The sequence below is a fragment of the Rattus norvegicus genome, chromosome 4 (genome assembly GCF_021556685.1).
Source record: "Rattus norvegicus strain SHRSP/BbbUtx chromosome 4, alternate assembly SHRSP_T2T, whole genome shotgun sequence".
NCBI classification, from domain to species: Eukaryota; Metazoa; Chordata; class Mammalia; order Rodentia; family Muridae; genus Rattus; species Rattus norvegicus.
Window position 1 is genome coordinate 75,787,529 of NC_141537.1, and position 26,545 is coordinate 75,814,073.

Sequence of the window (26,545 nt, forward strand, 5' to 3'; positions counted from 1 at the left end):
CAGACCACGTGAAGTTTAAGAAGAAGGACGACCAAAGTGTGGATGCTTCACCCCTTCTTAAAAGGAGGAACAAAAATATTCATAGGAGGGGATAGGGAGCCAAAGTTTGGAGCAGACACTGAAAGTTTGGATGAAGCTAAGAAGTGTATGATGACTGGAACCAGACATAGATGTCTCCTGAGAGCAAAACCAGAACATGTCAAATACAGAGGCGAATGCTAGCAGCAAACCATTGAACTGAGAGCAAGATCTCAGTCGGAGGAATTAGAGAGCCAGATGTAGATCGCTCCTGAGTGACACAGCCAGAATACAGCAAATACAGAAGCGAATGCCAGCAGCAAACCACTGAACTGAGAACAGGACCCCCGTTGAAGGAATCAGAGAAAGGATTGGAAGAGCTTGAAGGGGCTCGAGACCGCATATGAACAACAATGCCAAGTAACCAGAGCTTCCAGGGACTAAGCCACTACCTAAAGACTATACATGGACTGACCCTGGGCTCCAGCCTCATAGGTAGCAATGAATAGCCTAGTAAGAGCACCAGTGGAAGGGGAAGCCCTTGGTCCTGCTAAGACTGAACCCCCAGTGAACGCGATTGTTGGGGGCAGGGCAGTAATGGGGGGAAGATGGGGAGGGGAACACCCATAAAGAAGGGGAGGGGGAGGGGCTAGGGGGATGTTGGCCCAGAAACCGGGAAAGGGAATAACACTCGAAATGTAAATAAGAAATACTCAAGTTAATAAAAAGAAAAAAAGAAAAAAGAAAGGATTGAAAGAGCTGAAGGGGCTTGCAATCCCATAAGAATAATGCCAACCAACCAGATCTTCCAGGGACTAAACCACTACCAAATACTATACATGGACTGGCCCATGGCTCCAGCTGTACATATGTAGCAGAGGATGGCCTTACTGGTCACCAACAAGAAGAGGAGAAGCCCTTGGTCCTGTCAAGGTTGGACCCCCCCAGAGTAGGGGAATGCCAGGGAGACAGGAGTGGGAGTGTTTGGGAGGGGAACACCCTTATAGAAGAAGGGGAGGGGGATGGGATAGGAGACTTATATGTGGGAAGCCGAGAAAGGGAATAACATTTGAAATGTGAATAAAAAATTATCTAATAAACTAAAAAATACAGAAAGCCGAAAGTCACTAATGTGAGAAAGGAACTTCTCAGGAAGAGTAGGGATTGATAGGGGTGGGAGAGAGATAGAAAAAGAGAGATAGAGAAGAAACAGAATGCACTGTGTAAACATATGAAATAGCCGAACACAAATGTAAAGGATTTCCTTTTAAAATCTGCCACTCACTAATTATTGGAAATAGTCATTTAGGATGTTGAACTTACTCAAGTCCAACTTTAATGGATAGATTAGTATACTAACATGGGCCTGCTTAGCTCTCCCTTGACCCCTCCAGAGTACAATGTATCAATAAAAACAAGACACAACCCTAAAAATAAGAAATAAAATTATCAAATCAAAGTACTTCTTGGAAACAGAAGTTCCCATTAGCTTTGACCATCAAGTTCTTAGTAATAGTCTTGGTTATGAATTTTAAGATGACATCTTTGTATTACTGGTGGGTATTCCATATATTTGTGTTTGGTGCAGATAAGAAAAATAAATATCACTATGCCTTTATATCTAGTTATACATGGATTCATAATTCAAAAGAAATTATATTACTAGACCCCTGCTTGCTTATAGGAAAATAGAAGTTGACATGGTTTAATTAAACTACTATATGTCAGTTTAATTTTCTCTAGCTTATATTGAAGAGTTTTCATAAAGCAATATTGAGGAGCTGAAGAAACAATTAGGAACCTGTAATACTCTTCTAGTGGATCGGAGTTCAATACTCAGTACCTTTATTGGGTAGCTCATGACCAACTGTAGCTGGAGCTCCAGGGAATCTGATGCCTCTGGCCTCCAGAGATGTGCACACATATGAAGCATATACTCACAAAGGCTTACATATATACATGATTTAAAATAAAATGAGTCTCAAAAATAGAAAGAAATATTAGAACTGGAGGCCAAGTACCATCAAGTGTTTACTACTGACTGTACTTGGCCCACATGTGTGAAATCCTCACAAAAAAAGAACTTGATTGTTGTTTATGTCTCCTTTTCGCAAATCAGATCACCGAAGTTCATGAAGTGAATTAACAATCTCTAGTATTAATAATGCCATTTTAACCCTTACTGATTTGTAAAATCATTTTGCATAGTTGAGACATATTCAAATCAGAGAGTAGCAGACTCATAAGGAAACATAATAAATTGATTATTAACACTATAATCCCAGTGACCAGCGTGTTCTGATCACTGAATGCACAGATGATGGGTCTGATGCTGAGTCAAGGCCTCATTTAGAGCGGATGATGCTATTGTTCTGTATTAAAAGTCCCCAACATTTACAAATGAAATGTGCGTTAACACTAGTCCTGTTCATTTTCCTAATTAGTGAGTCTAAATATTAGCACAATAGCATACACATTTGTATATTGGTTGATTAATCCCAAATGATTTTAAAAGAACAATTGAAAAGGAACAAAAAAATCCCAACTTTGTCTGATTAGAGCTCAATGTATTTCAATTAGATTTTTCCCCCTAAGAGAAGCTATTTGACAACTCTGACAAAATAAGAGATGTTGAATAAAGTATATTGAACAGCAAGTCTAAATTATTTGAAGAATTTTTAATGGTAGCTTAAAATGACTGACATTACCTTCAGAGCTTTAGGTTTGAATTGACTGAGTAGATGTGGAATAAAGAAATGAGAGCCAAGCACATAGAAAAGCTGGGTTTGGGTGGCCTGTATGCTTAGGTGGAGGCACACCAGCAGTCCAGAAATTCTGTAATTTTGTTATGTATAGCTGAACAAGGAGGGAAACATAGCTATTTTTGGTAGGAGGTGTCTGTAGGGAATCACTCTCAGGCTGGGATTATCAAAAAGAGAATATTGTACTTCATATTTTCTGCACACTGTCTATATCCACTAGGAGAATGTCTTGCCATTCTCTGAGTCTCAAGCAAATGACAACAGAAACATACTCATTTGCAACTTCACCCATTCCCCTCAAGTGACCATTATGTATATGTATATATATAATCAGAATATGAAATTTTCATACAATTTTAATACAATATTTCTTCCACCTAAGAATTTGATTAATAATACAGCTAATATGTAAAGATGTTTATCATATTTATTGACATTTAGCCATATGAATAATCTTCATTTTTTAATATTCTATTGATCTACTCTGCTTTGTCACTGATTTCCAAAATCACAGGCTTAGGAGATGGAAAAATGAGTAAATGCTGGCTGTATAAGTAAGAGAAGCTGAGTTTGGACCCCTAGCTCCCAGAAAGAAAGGCAGGTGTGTCTCTATGAGTCTGCAATGCTAGTACTGAAGATGCATAGACAAGGAGCTCACTGGTAGCCAGTTGGTGAGCATCTGTGTCAGTAGAGACTATCAAAAAAGAGGTGGTGACAGAGCAATAGAAAAAAAAATCCACCACTGACCCACACATGTACACTCAATTACCACAATCACGACAATGCAGACATTACATTATGTCACTTCCATAAATATAGTCAAGTTTATAGAATCAAAGTTCAAAATAGTAGTTACTAGGAGTTAGGCAGAGAGAATACTGAGAAATTATTAATAAATGAATAAGCACAAAATTTCAGTTATCCAGTTAAATTGTAATTTTCTGTTCAGTGTTTTTGGATTAAAAATGCATTAATCACTTAAAACTCTTTAGAAGTTACTAATATGATTTGTTCTTATCACAAAAGTTATTCATGTAAATATCATTAACTTAAAGTATAAAAGTGATAAATAAAGTATGTTATATATTACTTACCAATAAAAATGGAGATTTGGAGGATAGGATTATTGCTCTGTAAATAACATACTTGCTTTTCAAACATGAAGACCTCAGAAAATATGTGAAATGCAAAAGTGGCGTGATCTCACACACTTCTAATCCTACTGATGGGGAAGCCATGAATTTCTAATAGACTTCCACATTGTGTAGCAGACATCAAAGCCCACTTGTGAACATATGCATTGCAATGTTATATTTTATTTTGGAATAGAATATATCTAGATTGACTTCTGGGATTTGCTGGCATCGAGCATAGACTTCTTATTCAGTTTCAGGCCAAAAGGAGTATTTGTCTCACAAACCAAGTTGAACAGTACCTGAGGACTGGCTCCTGAGGATGTCCATTGGCCTCCACATGTCACATGATCCACCCTCCACATGCATGTACTTCCACAATCATATGTACCTGTATACCATGCACAGATACATTCATATATACATTCGCAGAATGCAGTTTTTAAAGATGTATAATATTTGAATATTGGTTTAACCATTCAGATATTTATGAAAGCTCTACATCAAGTTTAACTCCAATTTCCCATTGTTATGTTCTTTAGGAAATGTTAGGTCAAACTCAGCATCACTCCATTTTATTCCTTTGTGGATTTGTACACATAACCATCTGTCTACAGAGTATTGATCTGACACTAGCAAAGTCCTATCACTTCCTAACTCTCCCAAGCTCAGTGGCCATGTTGTTTCTCTGAAATGGTTGAGGACTTACAATATTCCATAGGTCCCCAGCTTCCAATATGTCAACCTATAAATAATGATTTCCCAAATATCACCCTATTAATTTTATTTAAAAATAAATGCTGAAACTGAATAAAATCTAATGATTTGACACTAGTAACACAACTCAAAACCCTCAAAAACTTTTTTCACATGCATAAAATCTATATTTGGAATACTACATGCAAAGAAGTTGCTTATTATTCTCATGTTATTGGTATTCTGATGTCATAGCACATTTAAATGCTACATGAAATGCTTACAACAGTAACAACTTGAAAACATAATGTGCATAATGATATGACCATATAAAATATTTTATACCCCCCAAAATATATATGAAGTGAAATGTTATTTTCTTCTATAGTATTATTAATTTTAAAAATAAATAATTTGTGCTTTCACCCATTTCTACTACAGTCCTGTGCCCTGTCCTATGTCACAACCATACACAGAATCCATTTACAAACATGCACTTCACCATGTCACTTGCCAGGTTTGAATGGAATGAGTGCAGATTATTTGTGTTAAATGTACTTTGAAGTGTAACGTTATCCCTTCTGATAAGTGATGGGATGTAATGAAAAGAGATGGTTCTTTGGGTTTAGATACAAAGCAAACTCCATGTTTATTTAATGAGTGATTTGCGATGGTTACTTAAGCTTTCCAAATCTCTTTTCTGCTACCTCACAATGGGTGCTATAATGCTCACGCCACAGGTTTGTCATGGGGATTAAACAAAATGTTAATGGCAAGATGTGCAGCAGTGTAGCTGACTCAAGGCAAACACAGATATTAGCTATTATTGTTACTGTCATCGTTGTACATGTTTCCCTATTTTTCCCTACTACTGCAAAGCTCTTTCCTACAGTTTCAGCTCCAAAATGGATTTCATTATTCAGCATCTGTTCCTAACCTTAACAAGCAATCAATCAAACAAGCAAACAATAACCACAACCCCCTACATGTTCAGTATTTATTAAACCTTAAACCAGGGTCTTGATGGTCATGAAGAATTATTACAATGTTAGAAGGTATAGCCTTCAGATCAAAATATCTTTGGTGGAAAAGGTGCCCTGACCATCTTCAAAGAAAGGGCAAGGGAAAGGGTTGTGTACCCTGAAACAGCCTGACAGAAATGAGCTGCTTGTTACCATCACACCCAACACTTTAATTCCAAGATAAAGATCTGGGAGCTCTATGAAATTCATAAAGTTTCCCTGCTACCACTCACAAGGGATGAGTGGCAGGACTCATCAGGATTTAATATTTATTAGTCTTTTCCTATTGGGTTATATTTATTTCTTTATTAAAACTTCTACTAGTTTGCTTACTCATTTAAGCTGATAAATAAAATTGAATGTGCTGGTGAACTCAGCCATGAAATTTTGAGGCAACTGAGTGAAATTCTATTGTGTGTTTATGCCATGTTCTTTTGTTGATTCACATCTAAGCTGGTTTAATTTCCTTGCTATAGGAAATACAGCAGCAATAAACATGGATTATCACATGTCTTTGTGGTAGGATATAGAATTCTCTCAGAATATGCTGAAGATAGCCATGAAATTATGAAATTTTGAGGAGTATAGATGGACCTGGAGAATATTATATTATACTAGATGAGGAGTATTAGAAAAAGACATCTTATGTCCTGTCCCATGAGTGGATTCTAATTTCATATATATATATATATATATATATATACATATACATATGTATATATATATATATGTGACATGAAAGTATAAGAAAACTTACAGGGAATGGGAGGAGAAGGGAGTAAGGCAGATGGGGATGAAGCAACAAAAGCAAGGCTTGTTTGAGAAAAGTCTTATCGAGAACTAATCCTTTGTAAAGTAATTAAACATTTTTAAATGTTAGAAATGAAAGTTAAGAATAACAATGAAGAAGAAGGACACATGCCTTACACATTGCTCTATATTTATCACTCTGTGGCCCAAGAGGTTAATGCTGGTGTTCTTTGAAATGTCAAGAGTGGACTCTATAGTGACCTTTCAGAAACAGCCTGTGAACTAAAACTAGAGGATGCATAAACAATCATGGATATGGGACACCCTAAGACTTGACTCTGCATTATTAGCACCTGGTTAAAGAAAAGGAAATAAAGAAAATCTCAGCTATGAAAATGATTTTATTTTCCTCTAGTGGCAAAATCTATAATCCTAAATACTCACTAGACAGATGTAAGAGGGCCCCAAGTACAAAGCCAGCCTGAGTCTGGGTTATAGATTGAGGGCAGAGACAGTGTAGCCAATGTAATGAGACTGTACTCCCAAATAAAAATTTAAAAGGGGGTGAGAAATAAATGTTATGTGATACAGTTATTATCTAGCAAGTAAATGAACCTAAATTCAAGCCCAAATATTGAATGAAATGGCACAGAGAGGGAGACTGAATTTTGTACACCAGGATGAAAGATGAAGAATTGTACTGAATGAACCCAGGAAGCAGAATATGTCCATTCTTTAGTTATATTTGAGTAATCACATATGAGCATTGAGAAGAAAAGGTGAGGTAGGTAAGTGTCTTAATGGGGAAAAGAATTATCTATAAGCCTGATGACCTAAGTTGAACCTCTAAGACCCATATGGAAAAAAGAGAGATCTACCATATGGGTCGTAGGGATTCAACTCTGGCCCATAATCTTTCCTCTGATTTTCATACAGGAGTTGTGACATGTGCAACCCCACACATACACACGCACAGACACACAAATACGTAAGTAGAAAAACTTATCAAAAATTGCCAAAATTAATAAAAGCCAAAGTTATTTAATAATTAACGTACAGTTGGGTACAAGCAGTAAAATGAGTACATTTGGAAAGAATCCCTGAGTGGCTGTGTCTTGGAGGCTTAGCATCATTATAAGACTCCTCATGTCAAATTAGTTTACTTTATCTTCATATTGGCTGGCAGCGATATGCTGGTTGGCAAAGAATTGTAGCAACTTCGGGAAAAAGAAGAAGAGAAATAGATTTAATAAATACAATCAATGGAGAACAGCTTATTAAAATTAATATTATTGCTTATAAAGCTACTGTTAGCATTTTACAAATGTACTTCAATGCTGTCTGCCACTTGGGCCTTTGACATGGCATAGCGTAGCCAGGTGTCAGGTAATGCAATCTAATTTATGCAAAATGTTGATGCCATCAAAAAGACTATTAAGTATATCATTTTGTTTCTAATATTGAGAGGCTATTTTGAGTGACCATTGATAAAAGATTGCTAAAACTCCTCTGAGATAAATTGATGTGTCAGAAATGTCAGGACAAACAGGTCAAAAAGAATGTGTACACTCAGGTAAGCATTTGAGGAATATCACACATATCTAAGATCCATAAGGGTAGTCCACTTATGCCATAAAATTGTCATTCTTAACAATAGACTGTGGAGTACTTGATTACATCACAGCATCTCAATGGGGAAATGATGTGGAAGAATTGAATCCCAGGCAGCCTGTAGACTTCGCATTTCCACTGTGCTTCATATGATGGTGTGCACAGGAGGCTTGACTTCTGTTCAATGCACAAATGACCCCTCTTTCTCCTCATCCTCTCTAACACTTCTTACAATACATTTTCCATAAATAGTTATGAAAATATTTGGCTGATCAAGTGGATTAAATAAATCAATGTGTCTTCGAATGAGGAAAAATGAACAGGAAACCTCTGCTACTCTAATAAAGCAGACGCTAAGAAGCCAATTCTTCACAACTGTGAAACATTTGATTGACTTTATTTCACCCCAGACAAAGGAAAAGAATAGCTGAAGCTGAAAATTCCACAGCAATTTCAGAAAATTTTCAGTTCTTTAAGTTCTTTATGGTGTCTACCAATAAAATGGCGCTAGGATTTCAAATGGAAAATTTGATGCTGGACCCTGTAAATGCCCCTGAAACTAAATAACTCTGTTCTTATAATTTCCTTCTAATTTCTGTTTCTTTCTTTAAAAAAACATGCAAATTGGATAGTACAAATAAGGTGGAACACTACACACACACACACACACACACACACACACACACACACACACACACTATGCAGGTTTGTTTAGATCGCAGATCCTTCCCAACCAGCCAATGAGAATCTTTCCACTAGTCATTCATCCTTTCGGGACTCAGAACCCCATCTGTGTGGACTGGGTAGAAAAAGCAAATTTACAGAGGCATTTAATACTCTTGTGCTACATGATCAAATTACCTCACATAGACAACTTAGGGAAGACTTATTTTCACTCAGCATTAGAGAGCTTCAGTCCAAGATAGTAGAGAAAGCAGGACAAATCAACCCTGTCCATGGTGGCACCTGCATGAGGCAGACATTATCCACTGTGTGGAAGACCAAGAAATAGAGAATCATACCTGAACTGGCACTAGAGTAAAAACTTTCAAGACCTATCTACAGTTCCCCACTGCTAAATCAAACATCCTAACAGTTGCACATCATATCAAAGCAGTACCAGTAGCCAGGGGAAAGCGTGTTCAAAATATGGCTACCAGGGACACTTCAAATTCAAACCATAGTACAGGAAAGCATGTGGCAAGTTAGTTCTCAGTTAGGAGCAAACACTTGAGACCCTCATCTGGAGAATTTGGTGCAAATACTACCAGACAACAAAGGCCATGTTAATCTATCTCTTAAGTAGAGAAGAGAAATGGCCTTCTAGGTGATCCATAGCAGTGCAATAAACTATCTGAATGGTGGCAGTAAGCTGTAACTTCAGTCAGGTTATTGAAAAGTTTTAAGTACATATATTTTCAAGAGAATAAAAACCTGCCATGTATCTCTCCAGTTCTGTGTCTCTAGCAAATTCCATCCAGATACAGAATCTTCTGAAGATCTGTTTTTCTCAAGAGAGGGAATTATGTTGCACCCTTGGACCCAAGGCCAGGAATTTGAGGAGGCCATCTTAGAATCCTCCACTCAACACTTAGCCTACCTAGTTTTCTCCCTCACATCTAAGTATTTGATGATGACCAGGCAGTAGAATGTTTCTACGAGAGGATAATGAGAAGATTGCAAAAGGAAGGGCAAAACAATGGTGACAAATAAAGGGTCTGAAACATCATTTCCATGGCCATCCAGGTCTACCTAGTTCCTCGGATTCACCAGTTGCCAATATGAGAACTTTCTAGTTTTTATAGCAGACATCTAGGAAAAATCAGTGTGATGGAAGAAGCATTTTACATATAATTAATATGGACACTTATGTAGCCAATGCTATCAAGTCACTAAACATATGTAGTGAGCAAACATTCAAAATATGGCTACTAGGATTCAGAAACTGATGTTTCTATTTTATGAATTTCATCATTTGTGCATGATCAATGGGTATTCTGCCAATGACCTAAATCTCAGCTGCATTGTTTTTTTAATTTGAGAAAAATTTTTAACAATAGATCCCAGTTTAGCCTTTAACTTGCTAACTTCCTGTTTCAGTCTTCTGAGAACCTGGCTCTATTTTGCTTAATTTTAACTAATTCGTATGTCAGTGTAAATAAACACTACCATTGGTGAGTGTCTGCCAACTGCACAACACAGTCACAGAGAAATATTCTCTTTGTCCCAAAGCACAGGAGCCCTGACAACTTCATATAAGTCCTGTGACATGTCTGCACTCACAGCAGTTGTCCTGTTAAGGAAACCTGAACAAAAATATTTACCTGAAAATCTCTTTATAACCTAAAACAAAATAGGCCAGTGAAATGCTGTGCTTTTAGTGTATTTGTGGGCTTTGCTTTTCAATTTAAAGAACATATCTTACTTTGATGTAGAAATGGAGTTTAAGTAACTGCCATAACCCTTTCTTTCTTTCTTTCTTTCTTTCTTTCTTTCTTTCTTTCTTTCTTTCTTTCTTTTTCTTTCTTTCTTCCTTTCTTCCTTCCCTCCTTCCTTCCTTGTTCTTTTCTTTCCACAGACATTGTCATCTTTTTTTTTGCTACAATTTCTTTTTTTAAATTTGCTATTAGATATATTTCCTTACTTACATTTCAAATATTAGTCCCCTTCCCGGTTTCCTGTCCATAAGTGTCCAGTCCTTCCCCTCCCCTTACCCCTCCCTCATGCAGGTATTCCCCCTATACATCCCCCTTTATGCCCCCCAATATTCCCCTGCACTGGGGGTCCAACCTTGGCAGGACCAAGGGCTTTCCCTTCCACTGGCACAACAAGGCTATTCTTTGCTACATATGCAGTTGGAGCCGTGGGTCAGTCCAAGTATAGTCTTTCAGTAGTAGTTTATCCCCTGGAAGTTTTGGTTGGTTGGCATTGTTGTTTTTATGGCATCACAAGTTCCTTCACCTCTTTAAATACTTCCTCTAATTTCCCCAAGGAAATCCTATTCTCAGTTCAGTGGTTTGCTCCTAGCAATGACTTCTGTATTGGACATGCTCTGAATGTGTCTCTCAGGAGAGATCTATATCCGGTCCCTTTCAGCATGAATTTTTTAGCTTCATCAATCTTACTTAGTCTTGGTGGCTGTATATATATGGGCCACATGTGGGGCAGGCTCTAAATGGCCATTCCTTTAGTTGCTGTTCTAAACTTTGCTTCCATGTCCCCTCCTATGGATATTTTTTCCCTTTTAAGGAGGAGTGGCAGCATCCGCATTTTCGTCCTTCTTCTGGAGCTTCTTGTGGTCTGTGGATTGCATCTTGGGTAATTCGAGCTTTTTGGCTAATATCCACTTATCAATGAGTGAATATCAAGTGTGCTTTTCTATGATTGAGTAACCTCACTCAGGATGATATTTTCTAGTTCATTCCACTTGCCTATGAATTTCATGAAATCATTGTTTTTGATAGCTGAGCAGTTCTCAATTGCATAGATGTACCACATTTTTTGAATCCATTCCTCTGTTGAAGGGCATCTGGGTTCATTCCAACTTCTGGCTATTATAAATAAGACTGCTATGAACATAGTGGTACATGTGTGTTTGCTGTATGTTGGAGTATCTTTTGGGTATATGCCCAAAAGAGGTAGAGCTGGGTCCTCAGGTAATGGAATGTCCAATTTTCTGAGGAACCTCCAGATTGATTTCCAGAGTGGTTGTACCAGTTTGCAATCTCACCAACAATGGAGGAGTGTTCCTCTTTCTCCACATCCTCGCCAGCATCTGCTGTCACCTGAGTTTTTGATCTTAGCCATTCTCACTGGTGTGAGGTGAAATCTCAGGGTTGTTTTGATTTGCATTTCCCTGATGATTGAGGATGTTGAACATTTCTTTAGGTGCTTTTTGGCCATTCAATAATCCTTAGCTGAGAATGTTTTGTTTATGTATGTACCCCATTTTAATAGGGTTATTTGGCTCTCTGAAGCCTAACTTCTTGAGTTCTTTGTATATTTTGGATATTAACCCTCTATCAGATGTAGGATTGGTAAAGATCCTTTCCCAATCTGTTGGTTGCCTTTTTGTCCTATTGACAGTGTCTTTTGCCTTACAGAAGGTTTGGAGTTTTTTGAGGTTCTGTTTGTCGATTCTTGATCTTACAGCATGAGCCATTGGTGTTTTGTTCAGGAAATTTTCCCCAGTGCCCATGTGTTTGAGACTCTTCCACACTTTTTCTTCTATTAGTTTGAGTGTATCTGGTTTGATGTGGAAGCCATTGATTCTTTTGGACTTACCATTTGTACATGGTGATAAGAATGGATCAACTGGAGATCAGCATGTAGAAGAATGCAAATCGATCTATTCTCTTACTATATGGAGACTACCCATAAGTTCTGTGATTCTAGAGACCCTGACCAATACACCTTTGATTTCATGGGTATAGTTGAACTCCTTAGGTTGAGATTTGCCTTCTAGCATCCTCTGGATTTGTAAAAAAAATATTGCTTAAATTTGGTTTTATCATAGAATATCTCATTTTCTCCATCTATGGTCATTGGAAGTTTTGCTGGTATAAAACTCTTGCCTGGGGATATTTGTCTCTCACAGTCTGTAGCACATGTGTCCAGGATCTTCTGGCTTTCAGAGTATGTATTGAGAAGCCAGGTGTAATTCTTATAGGTTCACCATTACATCTTACATAGTCTTTTTTCCCTTGTAACTTTTAATTTCTTTCTTTGTTCTGTCTGTTTAGTGTTTTGGTTATTATGTGATGAAGGGGATTTCTTTTATGATGCAATCTATTTGGTATTCTATATACATCTTGTACCTCTTTAGGCATCTCCTTCTTTAGGTTAGGAAATAGTTCTGATTTTGTTGAAAGAATTTTCTGGATGTTTGAGCTAGGATTCTTCTTTTTACTCTATTCCTACTATTTTTGTTTGTTCTTTTCATAGTCTCATAGATTTCTTGGATGTTTTCTGTCCGCAGCTTTTTTAGACTTAATATTTTCTTTGACTATACATTCATTCCCAAAGATTCTCTCTTCCATCTCCTGTATTCTGTAGTTCCTATTTAAATTCTTAAAATTTTCATTTCCAGAATTCCCTTAGTGTGGGTTTCTTCATCACTTCCATTTCAATTTTCATGTCTTGAACAGTTTTAGTCATTTTCTTCCACTATGTTTTCCAGGATGTCTTTGAAGTGTTTATTTATTTCCTCTTTAAGGAACTCTGTCATATTCACACAGGTGGTTTTAAAGTCTTTTTCTTGTGCTTCATCTAAGTTGGGATATTCAGGGACTGCTGTGGTACGATAGCTGGAATCTAGAGAAGATGAGAAATGCTAGCTGTTGGATTATATTTTTAGACTGACTTCTCGGCATCTGGAATTAGGGTGATTACAGCTCTAGGTCCTGGTTTCTGATTTTGTCTTTGCTTGGTGTATGTTTTGTTCCTTGGTTTCAGTTTCCGCTATGGACTTTCAGAGTGTGGTGGCTGTGTATTGCCTGATAGAAAATGTTCTTTGGATCTGTTATTTGTGACCATTTTGGGAAGTGTATGGGGGGCTCCAGTATTTCTGGGTATTAAGAGTTAACATCACTTGAGGGACAGAGAAAAGATGAGTGATGGCAGTTGAAGGCCAGGACTGTTTCTGTAGCAATACTCAAAACTCAAAACAGATATTAGAAATGAACAAAATAATGATTGATTGAACAGTTGGAAATGTTGGATATTCAAAACCACATACTAAGAACTCTCCTATGATTTGGGCACTCAAGACTTTAGTTGGCACACAACCTGTAATAATCCAGGCACTCTCTGATCTAGCCAAAGTGCCTGTCTGTCTTTCCTTAGTGAATTGCACATATCTCAAAGCTTTGTTCATGACATGAGCCAACTAGCCACATGATTTGCATAAAAATTACAATGCTTTAATATGTATGTAGATAGCCCAAAAGCATTGTAAGTGCATTTGAGATGTGAGAAAATAGTTAGACGCCCTATCTAAATGTATTTTCCTTAGGTCATTGAAATGGGAAACTTAAAAACATATTTGTAATTCCTGGCTTTCTGGAGTCTGACAGACTCAGATACTTGTATAAACCTGAAACAGAAGGCAGACAAGGGTTCTGCTGATCCATAAAGAAGCTGAGCATGCTGTAGTCTTCTCTTCTGTGTTGCTTTCCTTCTAGATGAAGGGATGGGTTTTATTATGAGAGATGGGGCTTGGGGGAAAGTTTGGGTGGCATGGGGTTTGTAGGAGTGGATAGAACAATATACCTTGAAATGTCAGCTGATTTAAAGGCTCAAGGTAGCTGTCTCCTTGCCACCATAGAATCCACATAACCAACATGGTGGTGTAATATCTGATTTTTGACTCCTTGTGATGACAAAGATCTAGGGCTGGAAGCAGGAGTATTGAAATACAATACTAAGACAGGAAAGCTGGTCAGCCGCAAAAATATTATAATACTGAGTACCTAACACAGCCAAAGACTCCATTAAATCTTTGCAAGATTATTTTATAATCTTTAAAATTAAAATAAAATCACATCATTTTGTACTGCTTCTAAATCTCTTATCATTTCCTTCTCCCACACCATCTTGATCCTTATCCATTCACAATGTATAAATGTATGCCTACAATATGCTGAGTCTGTTCAGTGATGCTTAAATATGTATGTTTCCAGATATGAACACTAGGTATTAGCCAGTTAGGGGCTCAACTGTGGGGACAAGTAATTCTCTCTTAAAGAACTTAGTAGTTTATAGTTCTTTGTCTCAGGATAAATACCCTTTATGTTTCCCCAAACCACACTAACATGTCTAATGGTATTGTCCTCATTTAGGTCTCCTTTAAGTAACCATATTATCGTGGTTTCATGGGTGCAGATTCTATGTCATTCCTAGGAGACACCCACCCTGTGGTTATTAGAATGATGTAGTAGTCAGGAATTAGTGGCTTAGAAAAGTGTTAGTAGTAGTTTCTGTCATAATACCCATGACCTCAGTAGCCATGGGTAATTAGCTAGGGTTCCAGTAACAGACAAGACTTCCCTCATGTTGAGCAAACCATAATTTAAATCCAATGACAAACATTTATCACCAGATATGAGTGCCACTGTTGGCCCCTTTGGGGCACACTATCATGTCGGTCACTTGGTGGTTAATAGGTATCACAATTGATTGTTTCCCTCCCTTGGCAGCGTCTATGGAACCTGCCAGAATTATGAAAGCTAGACCTCATGGAGGAATTTTAGTGTCACATCTAGCCCAAATTCTCTGAATTCTATGGCCCACATGCTTGGTATTTTCAGCCTTGCCTTCAATTTCTAAGTGACTAAAGGAAGTGTCATTAATCTATATTTTTGGAGTATCTCTTGGAACCCCATGACCAGCAACTCAAGAGGTTGTTTCTCATACCAGGGTCCTTGTGTTTGAGGATTGATCTTGGAGACTTTTGGTTTCAGGATACATCCTGTCTCCTTTGGGGACTTGGTTCGTTCTGGTTATTCAGGGATGAAGTTTGGTCCCTGACTCCTGAAGTTGAGAATGTGTCATAGGCTGCTCTGGGTTCATGTTCTGGCTGGGCTGCTTTCCTATCAGACTTTATTCTGAAGTTCTCACACTTAGGTTTTATCCAGGCTCCTTTGATTTCATGATTTATCCAGGTTACTTATTTGTTAGGTTACAGTCCATGCTAAACAAAACCACATATGTAGTGACAGGATCCTCATGTGCACACCCCTAAGGCTCACTGGTGGAGTCTATCACCATTTTTCAATCCCCAAATTAATCTATCAACAGTCAGAAAACAATATAAAAACAATAATCTAACAAGGTGTGAGATAAGCACTTTGGGTGAGATGACCCAAATAATTTTAGGAATCATTTGCCCTTCCCATCCCTGAAAAGTCTGTTCTGTTTCTAACTCTGTGACATTAATTGCTAATGCTCTTTCCTCTGATGCTGGCCCAAATGCACTGCATTCAGATTCTGCAAGTCCCTGTCCAGGAATGGGAGCAGCAAGATAACTGAAGCCTGGACTTCCTTAGAATGTTTCCTCAAAATTTATGGAAAAGCCAGTGAAATATGTGATCATTAACTTTTTTGTGTTGTCTGAAGGACTCATATCTCTAAATGGAAAGGACATATGGGAAATGGAGTTAATCAGACCTGGATGGAAAAGAAAAGCCCAGTGACCATGGATACCCAAGGAAGGTATATTTACCAGTCCATGAAAAATTCACAGGATGATGTCCACAGAAACCCCACACAAATGCCCTGGGGCACTGTGAACAATATACATTGACAAAGATCATGGGAATGGGACACAGAGAATCTGCTGTCCAAACTTCCCAATATCAGTGGCAAGTCCAGAGCTGCAAGACATTGACCTCTAATTCATCTATTTGAAGGAACATAGCACATTTTGCTGTTCACTGGGCGAGGGCTCCTGCTTACTTGGCTCCTTTCTTTAGTCTCCTTAGGAGACTCCAACTAAAGGCAAAGACACAAACCATGGACAGAGGTACACTCAGCTTCAGGATGAGGTGTGAGCCTAAGATGTGTGCCCTGCACACGGAGACAGCAGGTGAGAAAGAGATGAGCTAGTGCTAGACCCCACACTTGCTGTTTGTAACCATCACGACCTGTTTTAAGAAGTTCAATTGAGGTTTGAAAACCATCATTCAGAAATACGAGAGCCAAAATATACAATTAAGGAAAAGACATGATAGCAGATGAACATTATATTTATTGAAAACTATGTACACAGTGCTGGAGTATGAAATGTCTGTTAAATAATGATGTAAGACTACAAGGCCTTGGTGTGGTCCTGGCTTCCTTGTAGTGAAAGTTGTCTACAATCTTAAAAAGGGAGTAGCTCACACACCCTTGAATTTAAGCTGGATCTTGGGTATTCTGTGGTCGGGGAGCTGCCAGGATCCCTCTGATGTCACTCTATGGTCTTTGCCATTATTGCATTCCTCAGACCATCACCTCTTGTGGTTATGCCCAACCATCCTAGAGTAGTGGGTATGGCCTAGCCACAAATAATCATAGTATCAGTTGATATTAAGAGCTTGAACCAGATCATGTCATGGTATACTAACCACAATGTTTCATTTTAGGCTTGACCTGGCCACACTTAAATGTTTGGGCCAAGGCTTCTTCGTGTAAGGGTAATTCCAAGATAATTTTGATATTGTATTTGGGCCCAAACTTCATCAAGTTCATGGTCTGACTTTGACACATTTTCTTTTTATGTGGGCTAATGGTCTTCTGGGTCAGGGTTTGAATTCACAATAATCTTTAGGCCCAGGCCTTGTTATTTGAAGAATTAGCCTACATCTATAGCTGCTTATTGATTAGGACCCAGGCTTCTTGAAGGTCAGAAATAGGCCTAGGTCCACATCTCTTACACTTTGGGCCTGAGCCTCTTAAGGATTAAGGAGAGGCCCAGGCCTCATCTCTTTTAATTTTACCCCAGGCCTCTTCAGGGTCAGGGATTGATCCAGGCCCATATTTCTTCTTCGGGCAGAGGCCTCTTAAAGAGTTAGGAATTGGGCCAGGCCCACATCACTTTTTGGGCCCAGGCCTGTTCAGGGTCAGGGATTAGCCCGGGCCCATATTTCTTCTTCTTTGGGCCCAGTACTCTTCAGGGTCAGGGACTGGCCTGGGCCCATATTTCTTCTTTGGGTCCAGGCCTCTTCAAGGGTTATGGATAGCCCCAGGCCCACATCACTTGTTTTGGGGCCAGGCCTCTTCAGGGTCAGAGATTGTCCCAGGCCCATATTTCTTATTCTTTGGGCCCAGACCTCTTCAAGGGTTAGGGATAGACTCAGGCCCAGATCACATTTATGGACCCAGGCCTCTTCAGGGTCAGGGATTGGCCCAGGCCCACATCACTTTTTGGGCCCAGGCCTCTTCAGGGTGAGGGATTGTCCCAGGCCCATATTTCTTTTTCTTTGGGCCCAGGCCTCTTCAGGGTCAGAGATAGGCCCAGGCCCACATCACTTTTTTGGGCCCAGGCCCCTTCAGCATCAGGGATTGGCCTAGGCCCATATTTCTTCTTTGGGCCCAGGCCTCTTCAAGGGTTAGTGTTAGGCCCAGGCCCACATTACTTCTTTTGGGCCCAGACCTCATCAGGGTCAGAGACTGGTCCGGGCCCATATTTCTTCTTTGGGCCCAGGCCTCTTCAAGGATTAGAGATAGGCCCAGGCCCACATCACTTTTTTGGGCCCAGACCTCATCAGGGTCAGAGACTGGTCCGGGCCCATATTTCTTCTTCTTTGGGCCCAGGCCTCTTCAAGGATTAGAGATAGGCCCAGGCCCACATCACTTTTTTGGGCCCAGGCCTCTTCAGGGTCAGGGATTGGCACAGGCCCATATTTCTTCTTTGGGCCCAGGCCTCTTCAAGAATTAGAGATAGGCCCAGGCCCACATCACGTTTTTGGGCCCAGTCCTCGTCAGGGTCAGGGATTGGCCCAGGCCCATATTTTTTTTCTTCTTTGGGCCCAGGCCTCTTCAAGGGTTATGGATAGGCCCAGGCCCACATCACTTTTTTTGGGCCCAGGCCTCTTCCGGGTCAGGGATTGGCACAGGCCCATATTTCTTCTTCTTTGGGCCCAGGCCTCTTCAAGGGTTAGGGATAGGCCCAGGACCACATCACTTTTTTTGGGGGGCCCAGGCCTCTTCAGGGTCAGGAACTGGCCCAAGCTTACATTTCTACTTGTTTTGGACCTGGACTCTTTCAAGTTCACGGTTTGGCCAGGATACATACTTTTTTTATTCTGGGCCTCTTCCATTTCAGACCCACATACCTAGGTCCAGAATTTTTCTGGGTCAAGGTATCTGATTTTCGGGGGTGGGGGATTGAAGTACAGCATACTTTTGAGACCATATTTGTCCAAAACTACTTTGTTGTTAGCTGTGATCTATTGGAATATTCCTGGGAAAAAAGAAACAGATATTTATAGAAGACAATATTTAGTGTCCTTCTCTGGCATCTACAATGTTCTCAGAATATCATTGACCTGTCCTCTGGGTAACATACTCAGGTATTGACACACTGAGCTCACAATCCACATGAAACAAAATATACATTATATAAATACAAAGGTAAAGAAGCTGGCTGGAAAAGCCCTATCCTGTTGTGTAGCTGTCTGTGCCTGTGTTAGAGAGAACCCATAAACTCATGTGGAAAGATTGTTGCTTCTAAGTTAGAAGAAGCAAGGCCCCATGATGCATTTCCTTCCTTCTGGAGTGAGAGCCCATGATGGAATATCCACAGGAACTTAGGAGAAACAATAGAGGTTAGTCCTCCAAATGTCTTGCCAAGTCATTGGAGACTGTACAGATCTTCAAATGGCCACTTTTTCACATATGGGATGGGTCCTCTGTATGTCATCCATGGTCATACTCTGTGAGGATATCCCCCTAGTCCTTGCTATTACTACTCTTCTCAAGCTTGTATCTGTCTTGTCCATCCAAAACACTGAACTGTGCCTTAGTCACCCCTTTCACAAAAAGGTCTTAGTAAAGTACACATACTGATGTGAGATTGGGTCTATCCCCAAAGATTTTCTGAGCTGACTTACCTGAAAGGGACCCCTGGGCACCTTCTCTTATAATAGATTCTGCTGCTGTCAGAACTAGGACACACCCAAAACCAGGACAGTGACCCCCTATGTGAGGTCACAAAGGCCAAGCCTCACTCTGTTTAGAAAAGCTCAAAGGCTGTCCAGGCACACAAGTGTCTTTTGGACTAGTATCAAATTGTTAAAATTTTGTCCTCCAACCTGACCCTTCACCATTAAAGACAGCTTGTAGTAGGATCTCCCAGAAAGCATTTCATGAAGTTTCCCTCCCTGACCTCATGATAATCAATGACTTCTGAGAATGTCAGTAAAGAAACAGCTGACATGATTCTCTACACACACACACACAGATTCATTCACAAACATTAACACCCATCTTATAAATATATGAAAATTAGATGGAGAATGTGATACCAAAGTCTGTAGCCATGAAGGGAAGGGCCCATGAGTTGAATATAAAGATTATTTTGAGGAAGGGTCATGTCTAGAGTAGCAACTGAGGTGGTCCTGGTAAAGCTCTTCCTATATACCTGTGTAGCATATGCTCCCTGAAAGGATGACATGGGTGGGGGATGATGTAAGTAGTTGATCATTTATAGGCTTGAGCTTTGAGTCTCAAGAGCAGGTGCTGGCTTGACAGTTTTTCCCAGAGTCCTCTCTTCCTGGCATGGGTATAGCGTCTTCTCTTTGAGTCTATATATAGCATACCAGATGGCAGGCACCCTTGTTTCACTGCTGTTTTGGCTACTTAACAGATCTCCTGTCGTGTTAGATAAGAAACACCTCAAGAACTTCACTGAGCCCTTATAACTGGCATTCAGGTCCTTGTTCCTGATCTTTCCTGCATGCCTATAAACCTGAAGGCACATGCATTCCCATATATACACTTCCAAAGCATGCACACTAGCATACAATTTAAAAATGATTATGTATAGTGTACAGGGTTAGTTATAGTGCTGGGATATTTTCTATTGAGGCCCTGAATTCAGTCATGCTGAGGACAACCCTTGGACATAAAAGATTATTGCTATGAAGAAGCTAAGTCACTTCAGAGCCCCAGACAATAGGACTCTGGAGCATCTCCTACCTGCCGTGGACACTATAGGCTGCCATAGCTGATAGTTGTCCCAGGCTTGGGCCACAACAGCAGAGCTTCATCCTGCACCAATCCGGAGGCTGGAGTCTGTTCATGTGGTACAGGCTGGGTGTGATCATTCCCTGGGCTACCTGAGTACTTGTTTGGCAAGTTCCCTAGGGTGCATGTACACACACACACACACACACACACACACACACACACACACACACACACATTTCTGCTTTAGCACATGTCCTGTTAAAAGTCACTTCAAGGACCACATTATGCCTCTTATCTCCCAGTATAGCACACTGAGTTTAAATCAGGACCTCATTACAGGAATCTGTATATATTTCTCCCAACATACAGCCCAACACACCTGTAGTTCCTTCAGAATCCCAGCCCAACACTGAGTTCCCTCACATCAACATCACCTTTACCATGGCAATGGGCTTTTATATGAGGTAACAGAGGCCTGACCACACTTCTCTACAGCTTCTTCCTATGTGCCTATATGAGAAACGACTGTGCTTTCCCTCTTAAATAAACCCTGAACATAAATTACCCTGTCTCATTTAACAGTGTATATATTTCTAGAGGACATTATGTGACATCATCCGTTGTCATCCTCATGTACTTTCCCACATATGGATGTGGACCTGAAAACATGAGCACACACATGAGCACACATACAATACACATAGAGAAAACATGTAAGTACAGAATGGGAGGGGAATGTGCTGTCATGGTGTTTCCTGTGATAGTGATATTGATGTTTGTCCCATATTGTGGCAGCTCTCTGAGTACAAATGAAAAGATTGCTACTGTCAGGGACTTAAGTCCTCAGGGAGGATCAGACACCAGTACCAGGGATGTTAGCCCCCTTCCCTGGACAAGCTATGGCTGATGGTCAAATGTGGGCATGGCAACAGCACTGCTTCCTATTCCGGTTCAGGTATATGTATGTGGCTTCTTTCCAAGGCCTCTGTCCCTGGTGAGTGAGGGGTTCCTTACCATGAAATCTTGAGTGGCCAGTCCCACTACTGTGAGACTTCTGACCTGTTCCTACCTCTCTTAGGATGTGCTGTCCTCATTCAGAAACACCTCAAGTCCTCTCTATGTTTCAGTCTCCCACATTTAAGACCCCAATGAGGAAGCGCCTCACACTGAGTGAGTTACTCACGTGATGAATTTCAGGTAGCACCCATTCCACGAAAACAGCCCAAACATGGGCAGACACATGTGCTCACTATGAATGCCAGCCGTCCTTGCTGGACTCTGAGTTGTCCTCAGGCTAAGAAGTCTGCTGTTACTAGGGCGGGGCCTTACCCTGTGAGGTCACAGAGGCCTCACCTCACTGCACTCTGAGAATCACAAAGGAAAGCCAGGCCTCAGTCATCTCCCAGCTTGGTCCACCCTGCTCTCTACAAAACTGGTTCAAGCATGCTTGCAAACATTTGGGGAAGTGGCTGCAAGCGTTTCTCAGAGATGCCTCCCTAGGAATCACCTACAAGCATCTCTGTCAGCAAACACTCCCATCTTCCCACCTTACCTTCATCCTGAGAGCGTATGATCCATCCTATCTGCAGACACTAAACCCTCATGTCATTGCTGATGCCAGGAAGTGCTTACTAACAAGAATTTTTAAAGCCATGAACTAGATGGTTTTGTGCTGTTTTTCTGGACAATGTGTTCATTGGCACCAAAAACTTTCTTACTTTTTATATTTTTTGTTTTCCTTTTTTTATCTGAATATAGTTTCCCCTCCCTCTAAGTCTCCCAGGTGCTCCCCACCTCCTCTCCCACCTGGATCTACTCCCTTTCTGTCTCTCACTAGAAAAATCAGGCTTCTAGATGACAAAATGTAACAAATAAAATCTAATAAGAAAATAAAAATAAAATATCAATGTCAGAGAAGACAAGCCAACAGAAAAATAAAAGACCCCCTAGAGAATGCACAAGAACCAGAGACTCACTCGTTTACATATTCAGGAGTCCCATAAAACCACTAAACTGAAAGCAATCATATATATGCAGGGGACCTGGTGCAGACCTGTGTAAGCCCTGTGCCTGCTGATGCAGTCTCTGTGAGCTCATAGGAGATTTGCTGAGTTGTTTAGGCCTTGTTCTCCTGGTAGCCTCAGTTCCCTGTGTGCCCCCACTCCAATCTGTCCAGCTCCTCTTCAGCAGGGTTCCCTGAACTCTGAAAGGAGAGATTTAATGGATACAACCCATTTGGAGCTGTATGTGTTCCAAAGCGTCTCTCTCTCTCTCTCTCTCTCTCTCTCTCTCTCTCTCTCTCTCTCTCTCTCTCTCTCTCTCTCCCCACAGTATCTAGTTATGGGACTCTGTATTTGTTCTCATTTGCTTCAGGAAGAAGAATCACTGACGATGTCTGAATAAGGCACTTATCTATTAGTACAGCAGAATATCATTAGGAGTCATTTTATCATTATAATTTTTTAGACCAGTAGCATTTGCTTTTACCCTAGGTCTCTGGGCTATCTAGCCTTGTACACCCAAGCACTATCCAGCACGGGGTTCTATGTCATGGAATGGGCCTTAAGTCAAATTGAGCATCAGTTGGTTACTCCAACAAAGCTTGTGTTGCCATTGCCCTAGCATGGTTTTCAGGCAGGAGAGATTGTAGATCAAAGGTTTGGTGTTTACTTTCCACGACTGCTAGTCTTCACTGTACCTGTCCATGCCATAGACACTAGAACATGGGGGCGAAGGTTTTATTTAGGTAACAACTCATCCTCTCCATGTTCAATGGGTTTTGTAGGAATTGTGTTCAGCAATGGGGTCTTACTATCAGTTTGTGGAGAACAACCTGTGTTGGCAGCAGCCTGGGTTATTTAAGGATTTTCATGGGATCCCTTTAGCCAACAACTCAGTTGGATGAAATCCAGTCCAGCAGTGGAAGTTTTATTTGGTGACAAGAGATGAACGCTTAGGAGCTCTGTCACCCTCATTATTTGGAGACTTCATTAGGAGACTTCACATTCAAATATTTGCTCTAGGTTTCCATCCCACCCCTCAAATGCTCTTGAATTCTAGCTGTCTCTCCCCTCATGCCCTCCCACAATCTCATCCTCCCTTCCCCTTTCCATCTGACCCTCCGATTCTTGTCCATCCAGCTCCAGTCAACCCCTAAAATCTATCCTATTCCCCCTGCTAGGGAGATCCGTGTGTGTCCCCTAGTCCCTATGCCTAACCTCTCTGGGTCTATGAATTGTACTGGGTTATCATTGATTTAAGGGCTAATATCCAGATTAAAGTGAGCACACACCATATTTATCTTTCTGGACCTGGGATGCTTGAGAGCGGTGTAGGTGGCTCTTGAGGTAGATGGATTCCCATCTTTCTGAGGAACAGCCATGCTGATTTCCACAGGGGCTGTACAAGTGTTTACTCCCACCAACAATGGAGGAGTGTTCACCTCGCTCCACACCGTCACCAGCGTGAGCTGTCACTTGTGTTATGGATCTTATTCGCTCTGACAGGGTTAAGATGGAGTCTCAAGTAGTCTTGATTTGCATTTCCCGGAGAGTTAAGGATGCTGAACATTTCTTTATGTGTTTCTCCGCCATTTGAGAATCTTCTTTTTAGATCTCTCCATTTAGATCTGTACCCTACTCTATTTGTTTGGGTGTTTGTTTGTTTGTTGATATCTAGTTTATTGTGTTCTTTACATATTTCAGGAATTATTCCTTTGTCAAATGCAGAGCTAGTGAAAAATACTTTCCCATTCTGTAGGCTGCCACTGTGAATGAGTTGTACCTTTCCAATTTGTATACCTTTGATCACTTTCACTTATCTTATTACTTTAGCTAAAACTCCAAGTCCTATATTGACTTGGTATAGAGTGGGAAAGCTTGTCTTATTCCTGATCTTAGCAAAATTGCTTTTAGTTTCTCCCCATTTAATTTGATGTTGGCTAGAGGCTTGCTGTAATCTGCCTTTATTACTTTTATGCATGTCCATTGGATCTCTAGTCTCTCCATGTTTTTTTTTCATGGAAAAGTGTTGGGTTTTTGTCAAAGGTCTTTTCTGAATCTCATGAAATGATCATGTGTGTATGTATTTTTTTTTTTAGTTTTTTAGGTAGTAGATTACATTTATTGATTTTGCATATTGAACTACCCCTGCATCTCTGGGATAAAACCTACTTGATCATGGTGAATATTCTCTTTAATGTATTCTTGGATTTGGTTTGTAAGATTTTCTTTTTGCATATATATTCATAAAGGAAACTGGTCTATAATTTTCTTTCTACTTTGGGTCTTGTGTCGTTTGTGTAGCAGACTAATTGTAGCCTCAGAGAATGAACTGAGGAATGTTTCTTCTGTTTCTACTTTGTGAAATAATTTGAGGAATATTGGCATTAATCCTTCTTTGAAAGAATTCTGCAGTAAACCATCTGGCTCTCAGCTTTTTTCTTTTCTTTTCTTTCTTTCTTTTTTTTAGAAAATTACCCATTTCTTTTCAATTTTCCAATTTAATAGAGTACACAGAGTAGTACAGGTTTTAAAAGTACTTCCTTATGATTCCCTGGTTTTCCTCAGTGTCTCTTGTTATGTCCTCCTTTCATTTCTAATGTTGTTAATTTGGATATCTTTCTCCACCTTGTTGTTAATTTGAATAAGGATTTATCAATCTTATGATTTCCCAGGGCCTACATGCTTTGAGAAATGTCTTGATGTTAATTACATATGTTGCCGGAGCAGTGATTTGGAGTTCTAAGATTCCCACTGTTTAACCTGAGAGAAGAGTGTCAGCAGGACTGCAAGATTGAGCAGTCTAACACCCAGAGGTCACTAAAAGTGCCATACAGCCTCTGTGGTTCTACTATAGGTAAACCCCAAGGAATGTAGAAGGCATACATTTGCCACTGAACTGATGCTGTCCACTCATTCCTGGAGTAGCAAGATGTAAGTTTAGAAGCCTAGAGCCAAGGTTTTTACTTGTCCTTTGAACATGCTTGTACTGGAGATGAACAGTCTTAATAATATTGAGAAGGACGTGTTCTCATTTAGGGCTTATTTATACCAGAGATCAGTGGTCTAAAACCAAATAACAGATGTATATGTACTAAAAACCAACATAACCAAAAGATATTGAGTCCTTCTCACGTGTAAATATATGTGTGTGTGTGTGTGTGTGTGTGTGTGTGTGTGTGTGTGTGTGTGTACATGTGTCAGGGTGCATGTGTCCTCAGGCCTAGGATAAGAGTTCATGGTTGTTTGGAATCTGTTATCTCCCAGGGTTTCATTAGATCCCCCTCCATTTCTTAGTATCGCTTGCCTAATCATATTGGACCACATCCAGATGTTCCACTATAATCATGTTTTCATTTTCCTCTGTAAAGCAGTTCTACTGGTCTTTGTAACCAATGCTCTGGGATCTGCTATTTCACCTGTAAATGGCCTTTCAGTGTGTTTAGTTAGATTTCCTCTGTAAGAGTAAGTCTCCTGTAATGTTTCAGAATAGTAGATAGTTCTGCTCCCCACCAAGCAATTAGATGGTGGTGTTAATTTGTACAACTGACATGTAGAAAGCAGACTGTCCTGCAAAGAAGAAGGTGTGTGTACTCCTGCTACCCCACTGTGTCATCACAGCAGCAGCATCCTCTCATGCTTCATCCAACAAGCATGAGGCACCTTCTTCTGTTGTGCCGTTTCCATTGTGCTTTAATTATCTCTCTACATGACTGCAGTCTCCAAATATGAAAGAAACTCCTCAAGGCACAGAGAGTTTCATATCAATTCCTATAACCCCAGGCCTTAGTCTGCTGCCTGGGACCTAATTATAGCAATCAATATATGCTTAATGGGCTAATAGGGCCATCATTCATTTAACAAATATTCCCTGGCTATACACA

The 26,545-nt window shown here is 40.1% G+C and overlaps 1 protein-coding gene and 1 long non-coding RNA gene across 2 annotated transcripts in view; one reads left to right on the forward strand and one right to left on the reverse strand.

The window, feature by feature from the left end:
- The window catches only part of Cntnap2 (contactin associated protein 2), a 2,247,664-nt gene that overhangs the window by 879,959 nt on the left and 1,341,160 nt on the right, over positions 1–26,545 (forward strand).
- On the reverse strand, positions 16,721–22,683 carry LOC102549191 (uncharacterized). The gene is made up of 4 exons (XR_015685984.1): positions 22,638–22,683; positions 21,845–22,025; positions 18,433–18,934; positions 16,721–18,324 (listed from the first exon to the last, which is right to left on the reverse strand). It is a non-coding gene; the product is annotated as an uncharacterized LOC102549191 (long non-coding RNA).